This window comes from Tenrec ecaudatus, chromosome 7, assembly GCF_050624435.1.
Source record: "Tenrec ecaudatus isolate mTenEca1 chromosome 7, mTenEca1.hap1, whole genome shotgun sequence".
In the NCBI taxonomy this organism is placed as follows: Eukaryota; Metazoa; Chordata; class Mammalia; order Afrosoricida; family Tenrecidae; genus Tenrec; species Tenrec ecaudatus.
In genome coordinates this window covers 114,162,443-114,183,483 of record NC_134536.1, presented here as the reverse complement: position 1 = coordinate 114,183,483, position 21,041 = coordinate 114,162,443, and the positions used below count along the sequence as shown (strand labels likewise).

At 44.2% G+C, this 21,041-nt stretch overlaps 1 protein-coding gene and 1 pseudogene across 1 annotated transcript in view; both read right to left on the bottom strand.

Moving 5' to 3' along the window:
• DST (dystonin) overlaps nucleotides 1-5,991 on the bottom strand; it is a 450,811-nt gene extending 444,820 nt beyond the window's left edge. Inside the window, exon 1 of the mRNA XM_075554951.1 lies at nucleotides 5,863-5,991. The gene's annotated coding sequence lies outside the window, so the exon portion shown is untranslated. The remainder of the gene's footprint in view (nucleotides 1-5,862) is intronic.
• LOC142452466 (cell division cycle protein 20 homolog pseudogene) lies at nucleotides 3,562-4,733 on the bottom strand (annotated as a pseudogene).
• Nucleotides 5,992-21,041: the final 15,050 nt, after the last annotated feature.

Below are 21,041 nucleotides of genomic sequence, written 5' to 3'. Positions count from 1 at the left end.
CTCCAAATGCAAGCACAGTGACACTTCTTGGGCCTGGGATTGTTGTCATTAACAGATTAACCTGACTTGGGAGTAAGCCAAAAAAAAAATCTGTTATTTCCAAGGAACTCTGCCACAGATAGGGAGAGTCCCCAAAATGCATGGCAAAAATGAGTTTGGTTTTTAATACTTAACTTTTGATTGATGTAATGCTTGAAAATCACTAAGATCTCAAGTATATCTACTATCTAAATAGCTGGGGAAATGTGAGATGAGAAGTGATTAAAATATTTTAGGAGGGTTAGGTAGGATAAATATACAACATATTGGCATTCCCCACTCTTTACTCAGACTGCCTGGCTTTATAGCTTAGCGCCGTTGCCCAGTTTTACCCTGGCAAGTATCGGTAGTTTTCCTCTTTCGGAAAGAGAGTGCCTGCCTCAGGAAATGTCAGAGAAAGGTAAATTAGGAAACTTAGGGAAGAGTACACATTGCCCAGAACAGATATCGTAGATGTGCAATAAATATCAGGGTTCTTGCTATGATGGCTTTTAAAACTCCAGAATCAAGACACACACAAGAAAACTCTGGATTGTCAAAATATTGAAAAACAAAAATGAAATAAGGATCTAATCATCTTTTCACCTAAGTAGTAGGAAAGTCCTAAATGCCTTGTGTGCCTTGTCTTAATATACAGTATAAGTCCCGAGAGAGATTCACAAAGCGAGAATCAAAATAAAATTTTACCCACTCACCCTAAATAATATACAATTTTCCAAAGGAGTGAAATAAAAAAACAACACAATTATTATGTTTACATAAGTGATCGCCATTACAAATTCTTACAGGTACAAACCAACCAAAAACCTGTAGCCATTGAGTCATTTCAACTCCTAGCAACCTTGTAGGACTGGGCAGAACTGCCCCTGAGGATTACCAAGGCTGTAAATCTTTACAGAAACCGACTGCCCTGTCTGTCTCCTGCAGAGTATCTGGTGAGTCCAAGCTATAGCTCTGTCAGCGCACTTAACCGCTGCACCACCAGGGCTCTTTTCATTTAGGTACATTACAGTATAAATTATGAACACACAATGATAAGAAAATAGGTCAGAGATGCTAAAGCAGAAGGCCCTTAATAAAACACTACCTCCCCATCAGAAGAATATCTAAAGCCATGTGGCCCACTTCCTCAAGAGAATGACCCTAATTAATATAGGCTGACTGAAGCTGCACGGTCATGTGTTCTGAGTCATCTCCCTTGGCAGCTACACTCATTCAAGTCTTTCTCACTCGTGGGCCTGTTTCTTACTCAGGGTGCAGCTAGCAATGTCTGGAGTGCTTCATATAAAGACATTCAAATCATTCTGGATCACCACATCCATGCCCAATCAGATTTGCTTTCATGGAAGCACGGAGTAACATTGACATTCTCCAAATGCGTAAGAAAGAGACAGGCTTCAGACACATGTGGGACTGCACCTAACCCGATCCAATGGCGGTCTTGGCTCAAGCCCACATATGGCATGAAAGCATGGAGATTTCAGCAAAGGCCATAATGTTTAAGAAGGCTGCACAGGAATAATATGAGTCAAAGAGCCTTGCTACCGTCTAACACTGCCAAGTCCTAGTCTCTAGAGGAGAGGAAGTAAGTTTTACTTGTCCCTGAGAATACACCCCAGAACGCTGCTTTTGGGCCGAGCAGTAGCCTTCACTTCCATTTATTACCTTCTAACCTCAGCACGCCTCTCTCTCTCTCTTTCTCTCTCTCTCTCTCTGTATGTGAAAGTTGGACATTCAATAAAGAAGACTAAAGAAGAATCAATGCATTTATACTACGATGCTGGATGGCCAAAAGAACAACCAGGGGAAAAAATCTGTTTTGGAAGAAGTACAACCAAAATGCGCAGAATGTTCCTTCAAAGTCAGGATGGTGAGATTCCATCGCATGTACTTTGGACATGTTATCAGGAGACATCAGCCCTTGGAGAACGGCATCATGCTTGGTAAAGGAGATAGGACAGCCAAAAAACGAGGAAGACCTTCAACAAAGTGATTGACATCAGCACCATGACTGCAACAAGCTTACCAACAATTCTGAGGATGGGGCAGGCAAGACCCGCTAGTGTTTCATTGTTATTCAGAGGGTCACTAGGATTTGAAACTTACTCCCAGCTCCCCATCAACAAGTCTCCCTCCAGCAATAGAGACGGTAAAGCCATCCTCGGAGTGGGATGCTACTCAGCTCGTATCAGCAGTGACGATCAAAGGGAGCAGAGTGCTGTAGGCCAGGCCCAAGTTAAGTCCTTATCGCTTCATTCCTCGACTTACCTAGCTGGCTCCTGACCTGCTCTACTGCGATTCATTCTGCCAGTGGCCGCCACATTACCTAAAATAGTGCTTTGAGCACACTGCGCACTTGTTCCAGTGTCTCCATGAAGCATGTAGAATAAAGCTTACATTCGGTGATCATCTGAAATGGATTCTGGCCTCAGTCTCTTTTTCCAGTTTTACTTGGCACTTTTTCTCTTCTAGTCCCTACATCCAGCCAAATAGTGCTGATTACCATTGCTCAGTCCACCTGCCAGCGCTGGCCTCTGTTGACAATTCAAACCAAAATAGAACCCACTGCCATCAAGGGAATTCAAACTGATGTTGACCTGATATGTTACAGAGCAGTACTGCATCATAGGGTTTTCTAAGGTACAGCCCTTACAGAAGCATATCACCAAGTCTTTCTTCCTCAGCACTGCTTCATGGGATGGGTTCAAACGACCAACTTTTAGTGAGTACTTGCATTCCTACCCATATGTTCAAGCCCAGCTCAATCCCATCTCTTCCATAAAGTAGTATACCTTGACCAGGCTGCTAAAAAACAAACAAAATAAGACATTACCTCCCCATCAGCAGAATATCTACAGTGCTTACTACTTGTACCACTTGTTTCCTGTGTGACAGTTTCATGTATAAATACCCATCATTCATTTGATAAAATATAGTAACCAAATGGCATGGTCCTCAAAGAGCTCACAGTTTAGGGAAAGGAGAGGAGAGGAAGAAGTTACTATTTATTAAATGTTCTATTCAGGTCACTGTGCCTTGCTAAAAAAATCCATGTGTCAGAGCTTCAATCAGGAAAAATAAATCAGAGGACATAGAACAATATGCTCAGGAAAGAGGTGGAGACCCCACATTTCTCAGGAAAGGCAGTACTACAGCCAACAGAGACAGGGGGCACTGGGTGAGAAAAGGAAACACTACTATCTAAATAAAGACTCCAGCTAATGAGACTGAGACTTCTAAAAAGTCATCAAAATATGTACACATATGCTTGATACAACTGATGTATGGAATATTATAGGAGCTGTAAGAGCCCCCAATAAAATATATTTTTTTAAGTCATATGAGCTGGCTCCAAAGAGACTCACTCACGATCATCAAGTTGATTCAGACTCATAGCAACCCTAAGTAGGGGTTCTGAGATTATAAATCTTTACCAGAATAGAAAGTCTTTCTTACTGTTCTTCTTCGGAATGGTTGGGGTTTTGAACCACTGAACTTGCAGGTAACAGCCCAACACTCAACCTACCTCACTACCCATCCAAGAGGCACCTGAGAACGGGCATCCATAAAACTCAGACAAGCCCCAAAGCAGATGTTCTAGGTACAAATATGTCGATCCCGGGTGCCACTCTTGTTGCCAGGGCATTGCACGGATCAGGAACACCATGTACAGCTTGGCGCTTCCTTGTTGTTGCTGTGAATGGCTGCAGGGGAACCCAGCCACCCTCTCCACGCATGGTAAGCCACAACCAAGTTATCATTGGCATCAGTGGTCAAATGTCATCCCCTGGCTTCCAGTGCAGCCCCACACTTCCTAGTTACGACCACTCCGTGTAGCCACAGCGTGTTCTGCTCCCCAGGCATCTTGGTGGTGGATGTGACCAGCACATGAACCACTAGGCAGGATGATGTAGCTACGCCAACAGAGCGAGGCCATTCTGGCAGAGTGACGGCTCATATTTTGAAGCCATTTCTTCTGCTGCACCTCCCATAGCTGCACGTCAGCACTGCTGGTACCCACAGCCAAGGAGGTGCCCTCTTTGAACTGGGTCACAGAGGATACACATTGCCCAGTCTGCTCCATTTGTAGTAGCTGCAAGATAGCACCATTGGGAGCACTGGTGTCCAGTGCCACCACCACCCAAGCTCCAGCCTATGACACTCAGGCCATAGTCATTCCATACTCCAGGGGGATACAGAATACGGCTGGCTGGGAGAGAACATAATAGCAGGTATTCCGGCTGGAGCCAGGTGTAGCCTTTTGGCTCTAAGGTACCTTCAGTCAATTCTAGTAACCTTCTAGGGCATTCTGGGGTTTTCCACTGAGCCAAAGGATCTTGGCTTCCTCCACATCAAAACCATTCAGGTTCAAGGGCAAGGCTTTCTGATGTCCCTTCTTAGTGTCTGGCGGTTTTCAGACTGGTTCTCCTTTCTCAAGAGGGAGGATGCCACCTCCATCGAGCAAGCACTGAAATGGGGGATATAATGATCACCCCTAGCTTTTCTAGGAGCTTTGAAGCTGGATTTGCCAGGAGTGTGGCCTGGGGTCCTGCCAGTGCTGTGAGATCTGTCATCCGCCTACATGGGTAAGTATCTGGGCTTCACGCTGCCCTCCTGCATGGGCTACAAAGGGCACGGGGGCGGTCAAGCTGAAGTAGTGAGAGCAGGTCCTGCTCAGATACAAAATGTACCATGAGTGTGTCTGCAAGCGGAGCAAGGTTCCAGGAGTTAATACCTGCCCAGTCCGCCTGCTGCCAGTCAATAATGGAACTTCTCCATTAACTTTTCAAAGACCCCTATCTATAGTTATGTATAATACTTATATATTCATCTATACGAGGGGCCTTCAACAAGTTTGTGGGGAAACTCCATTATTTTTTAATTCCATGTTTTCCCACAAACTTCCTGAAGCCCCTTCACATAATAAAGCACATTAGGGCTTCAGTGAAACACCCCCTAGTTTCTGCAATCAATCATGTGGAAGGACTAAGTGACTTGCCTTAAAGGCTCAGGACAACAATCTTGGGGTAACAATCTAGGTGTAACCTAGCTTATACAAATAATGTTCTACAGATTGGCAAGTAGCTTCTGAGCTCCTCAGAGCTTCTGAGTCTCTTCGCATCTGAAGCACAGGGGAGGGAGGAAACCAGTCAAGGAAGAAATCCGTCCACAGAAAGAATGGCCCACAAGAATCTAGCCCATGAGACCAGAAGCGGGTGCTCCGCTATCAAGACCAGCCCTTCAACCCAGAAAGAAACACAATTGAAGGTGCTAGTAACAATGGAAGAAAACTGTAGGGCAAAACTCAAGTTCCTAAAAAGGCCCAACTCACTAGACTAAGCCAACCCCTTTGAGGTGGAAATGAAGCCACCCCAAGTGGTCACCTTTCATCAAAATCAGGGGCTGTCTTATCAAAGGGACAGTCCCAGCCGTGAATGCACTATGCCCTTACTGAGCTCTGCGAGACTAAATGGGCAGCATTTACCAGCGAGCCTCTATGGAGAGGCCAGGGAACTGGATTAATGGAATCTGACCCCACCCCACCACCACCACCCCAAGTTGGCAATCACAAGAATGCTGACACATGGGACAAATGGAGTGTTTCATTAGGAACCCAGTCTGCTATGTACACTTTCACTCACCACACACGCACACACACACGCGCACACACACACACACACACACCTTTTTAAATGACAATGACAACCTCATTGTTTTCAAACGGTTCTTCTGATTATTTTTTTTTTTTTTAACTAGGCACACGGCCATACTAATGTAACCATACAAGATGCTTTAAATCTCTATGAGACCATCTCTACTTACAGGCCTTCTGGTGGAAGCACTTTGAACAGAGTGATAAAACTCCGGCTGGACGCGGCTGTTTTTCTTGATTCTTCGCTTCCTCGTTGCGGCTTCTTGCTCGCTCTGTGCGTGAACTTCCACCGCGGGCTTGATCTCCTCCAGGCGGGCGGCCGCAGCCGCTGCGGCTCTTCTTCTAAGATGTCGAGGGCTGGCTCGGAATCCCTGTGGTGGATGACACAACCAAAGACATGGAGGTTTGTGATCCGTTTGGAAATTCTCTGGGGCTAGCTAATGCAAAGACCTCCAAAGGTGACCTGGCTCCGTGAGATCATTCACATTCCCAAAGGGCGCCCAGGGAACCAGTGGAAGGAGGTGAGTCGGGCACCCCAGACGCGTCTGTCCGCTAGTGTCCCGTAACACAGCTCAGTGCTCCAGGGTGCAGAACTACACCACATTAAGGAATGCTTCACTCCATTCAAACCCAACCTGGAGAAGGGCAGGGGGCATCTGGCTGCAGGTAAACAGAAAGCCGGCGTGCGCGTAGAGAAGGGTATTTCCTTCCATTTGGGGCACGAAGCAGAGCGGACTGTCATTCCAGACAAGCCCACTCTACATTCCTGAGAGCAGACTCTTTCCGAAGGCAAGAGAACAGCAATGCCAGCCTCAAGATCAAGCACCACAGAGGAAGAGCTACACCGAAAACGGCTGAGAGCCAGCCCTTGCCCTGTGTGCGTGGGCCTGTTGTCAGGAGAGTGCACTCCCTGGAAAAAGACATCCCGCTTATGGGTAAAGCACAAGGTCAGCCAAAAAGGGGAAGACCCTCCGCGAGATAGGCTGGCACAGGGCTGCAACTAGGCGCTCAAACGTCACAAGGTGGTGCGCAGGGTCCAGGGCTGGCCCTGTTTCATTCTGATGTGCAGAGGGGCGCTAGGAGTTGGGGCTTGGCGGCACCAAACAGCAGCAGCAGCAAAACAAAACTGGAAGCCACGTGGAAGTTGTGGTTAGGGCCCACTGAGTCCGTTCTGAGGCCTAGCGGCTCTGTCCAACAGAACGGAGCCCTGCTTGGTTCTGGACCATGCCCAGCAGTGTTCCTGTGTTTCAGCCCATCAGTGCAGCCACAGTGCCAACGCAGCTCGTCGAAGCTCTTTCTCTCTTTCTGCTGCCCCGCTACTTTACCAAACCTGATGTCCATCTGCAGTGGGTCAAGGGTACACTGGGGTCAGAAGGGCCCGAGCGCAGACTGTGAACAGCTGGTCGTAGCGAGGAAATTCATGAGCATATGAGTCCAACTATTCTACTCTGTACAATGTTTACCCTTCCACTCATTCAAATGTTAGGTTTTAAATAAAGTAACAGATGCAAAGTGTCAAGCCAAGCATCTGACCAAAAACACAGTTGAACGTGTGTCAAGTGTGACTCCTGGTCACCCTGTGTGTGTCAGGATAGAACTGCACTGCAGGCGTTCCCATGACCGATGTTTGGGAAATGGGCTGCCAGAACTTTCTGTGGGGAATTCAAACCACTGACCTCTTGCTCCGCAGTGAGCACATTACTCATCTGTAGCACCCACGGGTTCTCACTGTCAAACAGCAAATGCTTACTCAACGTGAGTCACTGTTCATGCTTTCTTACCAGCAAAGCAAAATAAGGACAATCCATTAGACAAGAGACACAACTTCATCTAAGTCATATGATATGTGGGAGAATATGCAAATGACCTTGGACAATATAGAAGAATGATGATAAATTGTCTCTCTCCTCATGTAGCTTACAGTTTACTTAAGAGCAGAAGTCTAAGCAACAGGCCGTGGATGCATGGGAATGTGTACCGAAGGTTTAAAGTGGACAGTATTTAAGATTCTAAGTGTAAGCAGATCCCAGGGGAGGAACCAATGAATGAAGCCAGGAATCATCTAAAGTTGGCTTAGCTGAGTGAGTGGTACTTGAAGATTCAGTAGACTTTACATTCTAGGCAAGGGGAACAACATAAGGAATGAAGGATGAAATAAAATGAGAGAATAAAACCTCACAGTCATCGAGTTGATTCAACTCATAGCAACACTCTATGACAAGGTAGAACTGCCCCTCCGGGTTTCCAGAGCGTGCCTCTTTCTGGGAATGGAAAGCCTGGTCGCTCTCCCAAGGAGCGGCGGGGAGTGTCCAGCTACAGCCCCTGTGAGCAGCAGCACGCCACTGATGTCACCCCTCCTTCCCCAGGGCTCCAAAAGAGAATGACCGATGGACGCAATACTGAGTTAGCAAAAAGAAGTTTCAGTTGAAGGTGCCAGGGGTAAGAGGGCAGGCTGAGGGTTCAAGCTCAAATGTACAGTGGGAAATTAGGGGGGAATCTAATCTCCTGTGGGGGTGGGGGCACGATAATGGTTTGGGTTTGGGGATTTTAAGAGACGTATGCAACACTTGAAGAGCCGGGTAAAGAGTTCGGAGTAAGAGTTTACAGGGGCAGCCACAGTGTGAGAAAAGAGGAATCCTTGGGATACATGGAGATGGCCTGGGTGATGGGCTGGAACCTGATTCTGGAGGAGACACTGTCCACTGAGCTGAGGAATACGAAGGGAGAGAAAAACCAGCAGAGGGTGTCTCACAGAGTCAAAGGAGCTCCAAGGTCAACCGAAAGCACTAAGGAGGAAATGCCAATGAGTTTATAGCAAAGCGAACAGGGCTGGCCCCACTCTCACATGCCACTGCCTGTCCCCTCCCTCTCGGTGAGGAAACTCAGCTGGCTCCTTATCAGAAGATCCCAGCAGCTTCCATGTAATCCACAGCTGCTGGAGAAGAGGATGAAGCACAAGGAGATGAGCCTGTTGCTAAACCACGTACTAGATTCAGAGTTTTGATCAAACGCGCCAGAAACATCAGCCACGCACGCTGCTCTTTATAGATGCAGTTTTCTGGACACGCACACAAATAGTTCGTCCTTCTGCAGGCAATGTCAGAGTCTCAGCAAATTCCTCTGGTCATTGTTCCCCACTTTCAAGATGAAAAACTGTATGTAAAAGGACCTTTATTCTTACCACTAGGTGGCATAGCCCCCCCAATTCCTTCTAGTTCAGAACTGTGTGTACAGCAGAATTAACCAATTATTTGATAATATACTAGCTACTGTAACAGTGGGGTGAGTCAGGTATTTCTTTGGTAAGAGTATAAATTCCTCATCTAATTATTCATAGTCCTTTATAAGCAATTAGTAACTGAAGTTTGCTTAACTGATATTATTGCAATTCTTCTTCAGTGCTCTATAAATCCCAGAAACATGTAGAAAAATACATAAAACACCCTTACATGATTTTGTATACACATATAGTGAGAGACAGAGACAGAGACAGACAGGGAGAGAGAGCCATTCTATAGCAATAACCTAGTAAATGCACATCCTTGTTTCTACTCTAGAGAATTTCTATCATGTGCTCAAGAAACCATAACTAAAGCTATTAGTGAAGTACTATTTACAGAAGTAAAAATTTAAGACAACTTAATCAACCTTTCACAGACTATTTGCATTTCACCTTAAAATTTTTTTTAACCAGATCCAAGCTCCATCACATGATTCCTGTTATATCCAAATAGCACAGGTAGCATTTTCTTAAAAACCTTTATTAAGAACTCTAGTGTCGGCACAGACCCTGCAGCCAGACTCTCTGGGCTCACCCCTTGCCGCTATCACTGTCACATTTTCATTGTGTCAACACTGGATACTTAAACATTTCCTCATCTGAAAAATAGGGGTTAAAAACCAAGGTGTGACCAGCCTGGGTGATCATGAGGTGTCAAAGGGATCAGGTACCAGGTATCAAAAGATCCGAAACAAACAACTACATCAATGCGATCAAGGAGGTTTGGAATGGAGACCCAAAGCCCACCTGTAGACAATGGCATGCCCCTCCACAGAAGGGTTATAAGAAGGAATGATTCAACCAAGGTGCAGAATAGCACCGATAAAGTACACATCACTCCTCTCCTTCTGAATGCTTCCTCTCCCACCCCCTGACTACCATAACCCAGTTTACCTTACAAATCTGACTAGACTAAAGGACACACATTGGTACAAGAGCTCTCGACACATGGAATTCAGAACATAAACCCGTCAGGAACAGTAGCGGGAGTAGCGATATTGAGGGTAGGGAGATGGCTGGGAGGTGGAAGAAGAAGAAGCGGGAACCCATCACAAGGTTGGATATATAGCTACCCCCTTTGCTCCCAAAGGAGACCCATAACAGAAATGTGAGTGAAGGCAGACAATGGACGGTGTAAGATATGAAATAATAACAACAAAATATAATTGATCAAGGATTCATGAGGGTGGAAGGGTAGGGAATGGAGGTGGGGAAAGAGCAGCTTCTACCAAGGACTCAAGTAAAAGATGCTTCGGAAATGATGATGGCAACATATGTACAAATATTCCTGACACAAGTGATGTATGGAATGTTATAAGAGCTGTAAGAGCCCCCAATAAAATTATTTTAAAAAGGAAAATAAAAAATAAAGATGTTTTGGTTGAAATAAACTCATACCTGTATGAACTATAAAGCAAAATAAAAAAACAGAGGCGCTGTAGCCGATGGATTAATGTGCATAAGAGTACCCGAAACACAATTATAAGGCAGTGTTGGCTACAATGTGTACCTCCTTGTATGATTACAAACTACTCTTAAAAACCAGGAGGTGCTGTGAATCAGATGCCGAAAGTAAAATGAATCCCTTTGCAGCTGTGCCGCTGGCAGACGGGACTGGAAGCCGTGTAAGAGACAGCGACCACCTTGAGCATCAGAACAGAGCTCTTTGCTCCAGGGTCCCTCCCAGGCATTCAGCCTCTGAAGAGTCAGGCTCGCTGGGATCAAACACCAGCTCTATCCCTTACTAGCGAGGTAACTGTGGGCAACACACTTCTCTATGCCTCTGTTACTTCTTTTGTCAATTTGCATAAACTAATACCGCTCTTAAGAAGTCATGGTGGCATTTAAGTGACACTCTGCATAACTACTCAGATGACTATATATCACACAGAAAGCCGTCAATGAATTATCAGAATCATTATTATTACTACACCTGCTTCCTGGATGTTACAGCAGCAGTTCACATACAACAGGTGAAAACTATGATTACAGATACTGAAAATACCAGAGTCATCCTAAGCCCAAATCCCACGGTCATCAAATTGATTCTGACGCATAGTAACCCTACAGGATAAAATAAAACTGCCCCTGTGGGTATCTGAGCCAGGAAATCTTTAGGAAGCACAAAGTCTCCACCTTCCTCCCTCAGCCCAACACGAAAACCCATGGCCACCTTTTATTTCCTTAAGTTACAATGTGCAAAAAGCACACGTACGACATGAGCCCGCTGAGTGAAGCTTTAAAAAACATGCAAAAGAGGCACAGGGGGGAAAGTTACTATATACAAACACTCCTGGGGTGAGGACCAGGCACTATGGCAGGGGCCAGACCAAATACAGGGATGCACATGGTAGACAGCTAAACAGGAGGCGGGGAAAGGAAAAAAAATAACAATAAACAGAAATGGGGAGTGGGGGTACTGACCCACCCAAGGGGAGGGTATTGTTTATATCTCACAGGGAAAGAGGGACCAGACTTCAACCCAGTGCTCCAAGATGTGAATGCAACATGCTGGCATGGAGTAGGAAACCGGTGGAGAGGTCTGGGGGCTGCCCCAATCCCAACTACTATGTAGATACCTGCTCCTCCCCCCAGAAGAATTTATTTCAGAGGACAGCGTTGAATCTACAGCTCCAGGAGAGGGACATATCAGAGCACACAGTGTGATCGGAGCACACAGGAGCACATCCTGGCTCACCATGTCTTGAGGACGATGAACCCAATTAGAGCAGCCAGTCCACAGAGAGGACCACATGGCCAGTCCCACTATGAGACATGACGCCCCTCACTGACCCATAACCCTACAGGGGACAACACCGGAGACACAGTGTGGAAATAGCACCTAATCTGATCCCATCACTCCGAAGCAAAACACTAAGGGGGTGCAACAGAAAAGCAAGGGAACAGAGTGGCGAGGTCCCCAGGGAATGCCAAAGGTGGACTTTGGGGCCAGGGCAAGGCACCCCAACAGATTGGACTGGAAAACACTCCTAAAGGCCAACAAACAGTCCTTGAACTAACTACAGGCTTTTCTTTCTTGTTGTTTTATTTTTTATCATTGTTTGTTGTTGTTGTTTTGTTGTACATTGTTGCTTGCTTTTGCTCTGTCTTGTTTCAGTGCATGTTATTATCTCTGCAGGTCTGTCTAAATAAGATAGGCTGGATGAACAATCGGGAGGAGAAAACAATGAGACCGACAGTTCTGGGGAGGACATGGGAGAGGGGGCAGTGGGGGAAAGGTAGTGGTGTTAACAAACCCAGGGACAAGGGAACAACAAGTGATCCAAATTGCTGGTGAAGAGGGTATAGGAGGCCTGGTAGGGCGTGATCAAGGGTAATGTAACCAAGAGGAATTACTGAAACCCAAATGAAGACTGAGCATAATAGTGGGACAAGAGGAAAGTCAAAGGAAAAAGAGGAAAGAGCTAAGAGGCAAAGGGAATTTATACAGGTCTAAATAAAGGCATGTACATATGCAAACATATTTATATATGATGGGGAAATAGATCTATGTGCATATACTTATAGGTTTAGTAGTAAGGTAGCAGAAGGACATTGGTCCTCCATTCAAGTACTCCCTCAATGCAAGAATACTTTCTTCTATTAAATTGGCATTCTATGATGCTCACCTTCCTGACACAACCTCTGAAGGCAAAGCAGGTAAATAAGCAAATATGGTGAAGAAAGCTGATGATGTCCAGTTATAGCATCTGGGGTTTTAAAGACTTGAAGGTAAACAAGCAGCCATCTAGCTCAGAAGCAACAAAACCCACATGGAAGAAGCATACCAGCCTGTGTGATCATGAGGTGCCAAAGGGATCAGTTATCAGGCATCAAAGAACAAAAAATCCTATCAATGTGTGCTCACCTCTATGGTACGATTGCTGAAGACAAATGGGTGCATAAGCAAATGTGGCAAAGAAAGCTGATGGTGCCCGGCTATCAAAAGAGATAGCATCTGGGGTCTTAAAGGTTTGAAGGTAAACAAGCAGCCATCTACCTCAGAAGCAACAACACACACATGGAAGAAGCACACCAGCCTGTGTGATCACGAGGTGTCAAAGGGATCAGATAGTAGGCATCATCAGAACAAAAAACATATCATAGTGAATGGGGGGGGGAGTGGGGAGTGGAGACCCAAAGCCCATTTGTAGGCTACTGGACATCCCCTTACAGAAGGGTCTCAGGGAGGAGACGAGCCAGTCAGGGTGCGATATAGAAATGATGAAATATACAACTTTCCTCTAGTTCCTAAATGCTTCCTCCCCCCTCCACTATCCCAATTCTACCTTGCAAATCTGGCTAGACCAGAGGATGTACACTGGTACAGACAGGAACTGGAAATGCAGGGAACCCAGAGCGGATGATCCCTTCAGGACCAGTGGTGTGAGTGGCGATACTGGGAGGGTAGAGGGAAGGTGGGGTAGAAAGGGGGAACCTATTTCAAGGATCTACATATAACCTCCTCCCTAGGGGACGGACAACAGAAAATTGGGTGAAGTGAGATGTCGTACAGGGCAAGATATGACAAAATAATAATTTATATATTATCAAGGGTTTACTCTGAGGGAGGGGAGAGCGGGGAGGGAGGGGAAAAATGAGGAGCTGATGCCAGGGGCTTTGATGGAAAGCAAATGTTTTGAGAATGATGAGGGAAATGAATGTATAAATATACTTTACACAATTAATCTACGTATGGATTATGATAAGAGTTGTATGAGCCCCTTATAAAATGATTAAAAAATAAATCACCAACAACAAAAATAAAATTTAAAATTACAGTGTGCAACAGCAGGTCCTTGGTTTATCACAAAGGAGCCCTGGTGTCATAGTGGGCTACGAGTTAGGTTGCTAACCACAAAGTCAGCAGTTTGAAACCACCAGCCCCTCTACTGGAGAAAGATGAGGCTTTCCACCCCTGAGGACCCATAATGAGAATAGAGATACCAGCAGGATAAGGGGAAGGTGGGAGAGAAAGGGGAACTGATCACAAGGATCTATGGGTAAAGGGAGACATCGGACAGTGTAAGACATGACAAAATAATAATTTATAAATTATCAAGCGTTCATGAAGAAGGAAGGGTGGGGGAGGGAAGGGAAAAATGAGGAGCTGATACCAAGGGCTCAAGTAGAAAGCAAATGTTTTGAGAATGATGAGGGCAACAAATGTACAAATGTGCTTAACACAATAGATATATGTATGAATTGTGATGAGTTGTACAAGCCCCCAATAAAATGATTTTTTAAAAATATTTACAGCCTCAGAAACCCTGGGGAGACAGTTTTACTCTATCCTATATGGTTGCTTTGAGTCTGAGTTGACTCAATGGCAGTGTTGGTTATTACACTGGTTTGCCCTAAAATAAACCATTTTTCTAACTGGGTGCAATTTTATTTTAAAACAGTAGGTGGTGCTCGAAGCTCTTAAATCTAACCAACCCCTTGCCTTGGGGGCTTTTCAGACCCATAGCGATCACATAAATACAGGGTTGGGAAGCTTTGTAAATCTTTACAGAAGCAGATCGCCTCCTCTTTCTCTCACCGAGTGGCGGGTGGGTTTGAACCTCCAGCCTTTCAGTTAGCAATCCAATGTTTACCTAACAGGGCCACGAAGGCTCTTTTACTGTCCAGACTGGGCACCGACTGGAATACTTTATGGAACCAGACTGCCACGTTTCTGCTGTGGGTTTGAACCTGTAAACTTGCTGTTCGCAGCTGAACACTTAATCATAGCTCCCTCCACGAAAGCTCCTAAAGCCACACTACTGTAATTTTAAATTTTAAATTAATTTAAAATGTGTAATCTTTTTTGGTGGCAAAATTCGCAAGTACTGCTAATAATATCTGTTTTACAATCTACATTCTTTTTTAAATCATTTTATTAGGGGCTACCACAACTCTATCACAATCCATACATAGACCAACTGTGTAAAGCACATTTGTTAATGGAAGACTAAGCTAAATTTCAACTGGAGACTAAAAATAAAGACAAATTGTTTCCCCCGTCCAAGTTCATTAACTGCCTTTTCACTGTCTTTACATTTTATCCATGGATCCAAACGCTCTGCCAGATACTTTGTTTCTTAGAATGAGTGGGGTTATTTCTCACTGCCATCGAGGTGATTCCGATTCACAGCGACCTTACAGCACAGGTGAAACGTTGCCGGTGGTTTTCTGAGAGTGTAACTCTTCGTATTACAGAAATAGAAAGCCTGGTCCCTTTCCTGCAGAGCAGCTGGTGGTTTCGAACAGTTCGCAGCCCAAAGCTTAACCACTGTGTTACCAGGGCCTCTGGAGAGTGGAATTACGGAGTTCCTAAATCAAAACACATTGCCAGAGTCAATTCTGACTCATTCCTACAGAGTATTCATTATATGTGTTAAAAACACATATAACAGTTGGATGAGCTTCATGATATTTGTATAAGGTTAGTTTCTATCTTGAAGACCTACATGAGTATATATGTTAGTTTTCCAAGTCTATCAATAAAAAATAAAACCATACCAAACTCGCTGCCATAGAGTCAATGCTGGTTCATAGTGACCCCCCGTGGGTTTCCAAGACTGTAGCTGTTTACCAGAGTAGAAAGCCCAGTGTTTCTCTGAAAGAGCTGCTGGTGGTTTCGAACTGCCAACCAGGAGGATCGCAGCCTAATGCATAACCACTACACCACCAGGGCTCCTTTAATAACAAAAACATTCAATATAATGGATCAATTATCCAATGTGTTTAGATGCTTCATTGGTAAAACTGGTCGTAGTTTGACATACTCTACATTGATCATTCTTACCTGGAAATGTTATTTTTTTCAATTTCTGCCTCATTGATTTGAATTGTTTATAAATATTCTTTATTTTAATGAACCCTCACAAATCCCTAGGTTTTAATGTCCATCCTTGTGCTAGGTACTAGGGGTGGAAGAAAACACCTATGTAGAAAGTTAACTCTAGTGCGCCCATTACTGTCTTATGATCTCGTTGCTGAAGAGTAGAATGGAGAAGGGCGTGGGCGTGGCATTTGACAGACCCGGGTTTTAATACGGGCTTTTCTAATGGCAAGGTTCTGCCCTTAGGCAAGTTACTTCACCCTGACGAGCCCCAATTTGCTTGTCTATGAAGTGAGTATAACAGTTTAGCACCTAACATGCTCAATCAATCATGGTCATTAATATTACTTCCCTTTTTATGCTCACCTAGACAGCCAAACCGCCCAATTATGTCTGTGTATTAAAGTCTCAAGGAAAACAGCCACACATAAAAAGTATGCCGTGAAGTTTGAGCCAACACCCAGGGCTCAAGTAGAAAGAAAATGTTTTGAAAATGATGTGGGAACAAATGTAAAAATGTACTTGACACAATGGATGGATGGGTGGATTGTGATGTGCTATACCAGGCCCCAGTAAAATGATGTTTTTTAAAGAAAAGCAAAAGAATCACATCAGGCTCAAACTCACTGCCATCAGTTGGATCTAAGTAGTGGTGACCCCGTCCAGTGCAGTGGAACTGTCCCTTTGACTTTTCAAGACTGGGAATCATTGCTGACATCCGGGCCCATCTTTGTCCAGCAGAGTGGCTGGTGGGTTTGGGCTGCTGACCTTTTGGTCAGGGATCTCACTGCAGAGATGCTACTGTTGTTGGGTTCCATCAAGTTGGTTCTGACCCATAGTGACCCTATGCAAAATAGAACTGCACAGTCCTGAACCTTGCTCACAACCATTGCCACGCCTGAGCCCATTGTTGCAGCCAGTGCATCAGTCCAGCTCGTTGAGGACCTTCCTCTTTGTCGCTACCCCTCCACTTGACCAAGCATGATGGCCTTCTCCAGGGACTGGTCTCTCCTGATAGCATGTCCAAAGTCTGTGAGAGCAAGTCTCTCCATCCTAGCCTCTAAGGGGCACCATGACTACCCTTCCAGGGCATATTTGCTTGCCCTTTTATCAGCCCATGGTACTCTCAATACTCTTTGCCAACACCACAATTCAATGCATTGATTCTTCTATGGTCTTCCATATTCAATGTCCAAATTTCACATGCCTAGGAGCCAATTGAAAATACCCTGGCGTTGGTCAGGCAAGCCTGAGACCTCTTTAACATCCCTGTTTTTCAGTTCTCTAAAGGGGTCGTGTGCGGTGGCTTTGCCTAATGCAAAGTCTTTGGGTTTCTTGACTGCTGCTTCAATGAGCACAGAATGTGGATCCAAGGAAGACAAGATCCTGGACAACTTCAACCTTTCTCCATTTATCATGATGCCATGTATTCGTCTACTTGACAGGATTGTGGTCTTCTATGCATTGAATCCTAATCCACACTGAAGACTGCGATCCTTGGTCTCCATCAGCAAGCGCTTTAAGTCTCCTCACTTACAGCAAGCAAGGCTGTGTCTGTCCTCTGCCGAGCTCAGGTGGTGAGTGAGCCTTCTCCAATCCTGATGCCACATTCTTCATATTAGCTAGCTTCTCTGGTGTTTTGCTCAGCAAACAGATGGAATAAGTATGATAGAGAATACAACCTTGATGCACGCCTTTCCTGACTTTAAATCAGGCAGTCTTTCCTTGTTCTGTTCACACAACTGCCTCTTGATCCATGTAAAAGTTCCACACAAACACAATCAAGCGTTCTGGAATTCCCATTCTTCTCAAAGTCAACTACAGTGCATTATGGGCCACACAGGCAAACACCTTTGCACAGTCAATGAAACACAAGTACACATCTTCCTGGTGGTCTCTGCTTGCAGCCCAGATCCATCTGACATTGGCAATGATATTCCTTGCTCCACATTCTCTTCTGAATCCACCCTGAACCTCTGGAAGTTCCCTGTCAATGTACTGCAGCAGCTATTGCATGGCCTTCAGCAAAATTCTGCCCACATGCAATATAAATGATATTGTTCTATAGTTTAAGTATTCTGTTGGGTCACCCTCCTTTGGAATAGACACAAATATGGATCTCTTCCAGTCAGTTGGCCAGGCAGCTGTCTTCCAAATGTCTTGGCATCGATAAATAAGTGCTTCCAGTGCTGTATCAGCTTGCTGGAATATTTCAGTTGGTGTTCCATCATTCCTAGAGCTTTGTTTTTGGTTAATGCTTTCAGTGCAGCTTAAACTTCTTCCTACGCACCATGGGAGTTTGCTCATATGCGGCCTCCAGAAATGGTGGAATGTTGTCTAGTTCTTTTTGGTACAGTGACTGTGTATTCTTGCCATCTTCTCTTTATGCGGCCTGCATCATTCAGTATTTTGTCCACAGAAACTTTCAAGATCGCAACTTGAGGCTTGAATTGTTTCTTGAGTTCTTTCCGTTTAAGAAAGGCTGAGCATCTTCTTCCCTTTCAGTTTTCTGTTGGGATAGCTCATTATAGTATTTGGCTTTGTCTTCTCGAGTTACCCTACGAAATTTCCTGTTCAACTCTTTGAATTCATGCTTTCTTCCATTTGCTTTACCTGCTTCACAATTAAGAGCAAGTTTGTGAGTCTCTTCAAAGTTTCTTTGACCCTTTCTTTCTAAGACCTTTTGCTTTCTTCATGAATGATGGTCTTGAGGTCCTCCCACAGCTCATCTGGTCCTCTGCCGTCAGTGTTCACGGATCCAGTCTGCTCTTGACATTCAAGCGGGATAGACTCTAAGTCCTATTTTGGCTCTCATGGACTTGTTTTCATTTTCCTCAGCTTTATCTGAACTTACGTAGGAGCATAGGCTTGTCTGTTCCAAAGTCGATCCCTGGTTTGGTTTCAGCTGCAGATACTGAGCTTCTCCACATCTCTGCCCACGGATGTCGTCCATTTGATTTCTGGAGATGTCCACGTGCCTTCTGTATTGTTGGAAAAAGGTATTTGTATGAACAAGTTGTTGCTCTTGCAAAATTCTATCACGTGATCTCCAGCTTTCTATCATCAAGCCAGTGTTCCTTTCTCTATGTTTCTAACTTTGGCATTCCAAATGACAATCATTATTAATGCATCTTGATTCCACATTTGATCAATTTCTGACTGAAAATGTTGGTAGAATTCTTCATTACTAAGTTTTGTGGTTGGTGCATAAATTTGATTCATAGTTATATTGACTGGGTTTTCTTGAAGCCTGATAGATATATTCCTATCACAGACAGCATTTTTACTACTTCATGCTTGATTTTGCAACTTCCGTTTTCACAATAAATGCCACACCATCCTTCTTGATTGTGTCAGTCCCGGCATAATAAATCATAGAATTTTCTGATTCAAAGTGAGTGATCCCAGTCCATCTAGCTCACTAATGCCTAGGATATTAATCTTTATGGGTTCCATTTCATTTTGACCAATTCCCATTTTCTTGAATTCATACTTCACACATTCCAAGTTCAAATCACTACAGGTTTTTTTCATTAGCAGATTTCTGCAACTGTTTCTCTTTCCTGAGTTGGGCTCCATCATCCAATGAAGACCCCAAGGTTCCACTCTCACTATTTGCACCCACCACACATCACCATGGTCGACTCCACTCCCAGAAATCAGCTTCTCAATCGAGTTCCCTCGGGTCTGAGGTGTCCTCCTGCTAGCAGCGGCCCCGATGGTGCTCTGCCTCCTTGGTTGGGCTCTCAGAATGGGAAATGTATCAGAGCAATGCAGGAGGCTTTCCCCAACCACTTCTGCCAAAGTGGGGAGCCAATTCCCTCTTCGTTATCTCCTCTTATTCTTAGTTCTAATTCTTAGATAGTGTTAGGTTAACATTTAGCATCTTATCATTTGTTTTCTCTTTGGACCCATTTTCAATTGGTTCTAGTTTTTATTCTTTTCTGCTGTTTTTGAAGTTTTTTTCTGTTTTATTTTGTTGTTGGAGTGTTTTGGTTTTTTCATTGCATGATTTTCTTTTTTTTGGAGTTTTATTGGCACATAATTTACATTATTATACAATTTGATTGTTCAATCATTCAATTATATCAAGGAGAATTGTACAATCATCACCGCATCATTGCTTAAATTGCCTCTGAAATGAGTTGTGAAATCACAAGCCATTCTAGTGCTCCCCGCTCCCACCTTCAGTATTGACTCTGGACATTCCCTTCCCGCCCTGGCACCCACCCCACACCAGTTCACCCTCTGTCCCCTTGTATCAGATGTTATCGCACGTATCCACTCTTGGAAGACCCAGCAGAAAACAGTAACAAACAAAATCACACTAAGGTGATAAGGTTAAAAACATAATAGTATACTGACAAAAATACAAGTAACGCATACCAAGGAAAAGGCCCCCAATAACATTAAAAAGAGCTAGGGGAAAAATGTCTGTCATGGAACCAGTAAGAAATATTTTCACCCAGAACAGATTCAGGCCCACATGATTTTCTTTACATAAAATTCAGAACAGGTAAATCTATAGAGACAGTAACTAGATTGATAGTTTCTAAGGGTTATGGCAGCGGAGTTAGGGAAATGGAAAAGAAGAATGAAGAAAAAGTTTCTAAATTTATTGTGGTGATAAATGCACAACTCACAACTCTTGCAGAATTGAATCATATGGGAGGTAAGTTATATGCCAAAAATTGTTTAAAAAATAAAACAACGGCTATCCAATCTTTTAAAATAAACAAAGCAACAGAGTCTGACTCTGATTTGAATCAAAAGATAACTTATTACAAATCTACTGAAAAACTTGAAATCGGTGCAAAGACTTGAGCGTCTGGTTAGGCATCTTCAGGGGTGTTTGATGAAGCCACCATAACATTCCCCCCCCCCCCCTTTTAGCCTTTATATCCTTCTGCGTAAAGTCCAAGGACAGAGAGCTTAATTGGTTGTGTTTGACCACGCACCTGCTCCTGAGGAGGCTGTGTTGCTTCTTGGCTTACAGACACTAAGTTCAAGGCTGCTAATTTGAGAAGTTATTATCCAAAAGATGCTGCTAGAATGAGTTGGAATGGCAACATTCCACTATAAAGAAATTTCCACGTATTCACCACCTACTGGTTACAGCATGGATCAAGAGGCAGTCTTTCGTGTGTATTTTAAATGACAAAATCCAAAGAAGAACATAGTAAAAAAAAGGAGAAGATCACAGTATCAGAGCTTAAGTTGTGAATGCCTGGTTTGCAGAAGGC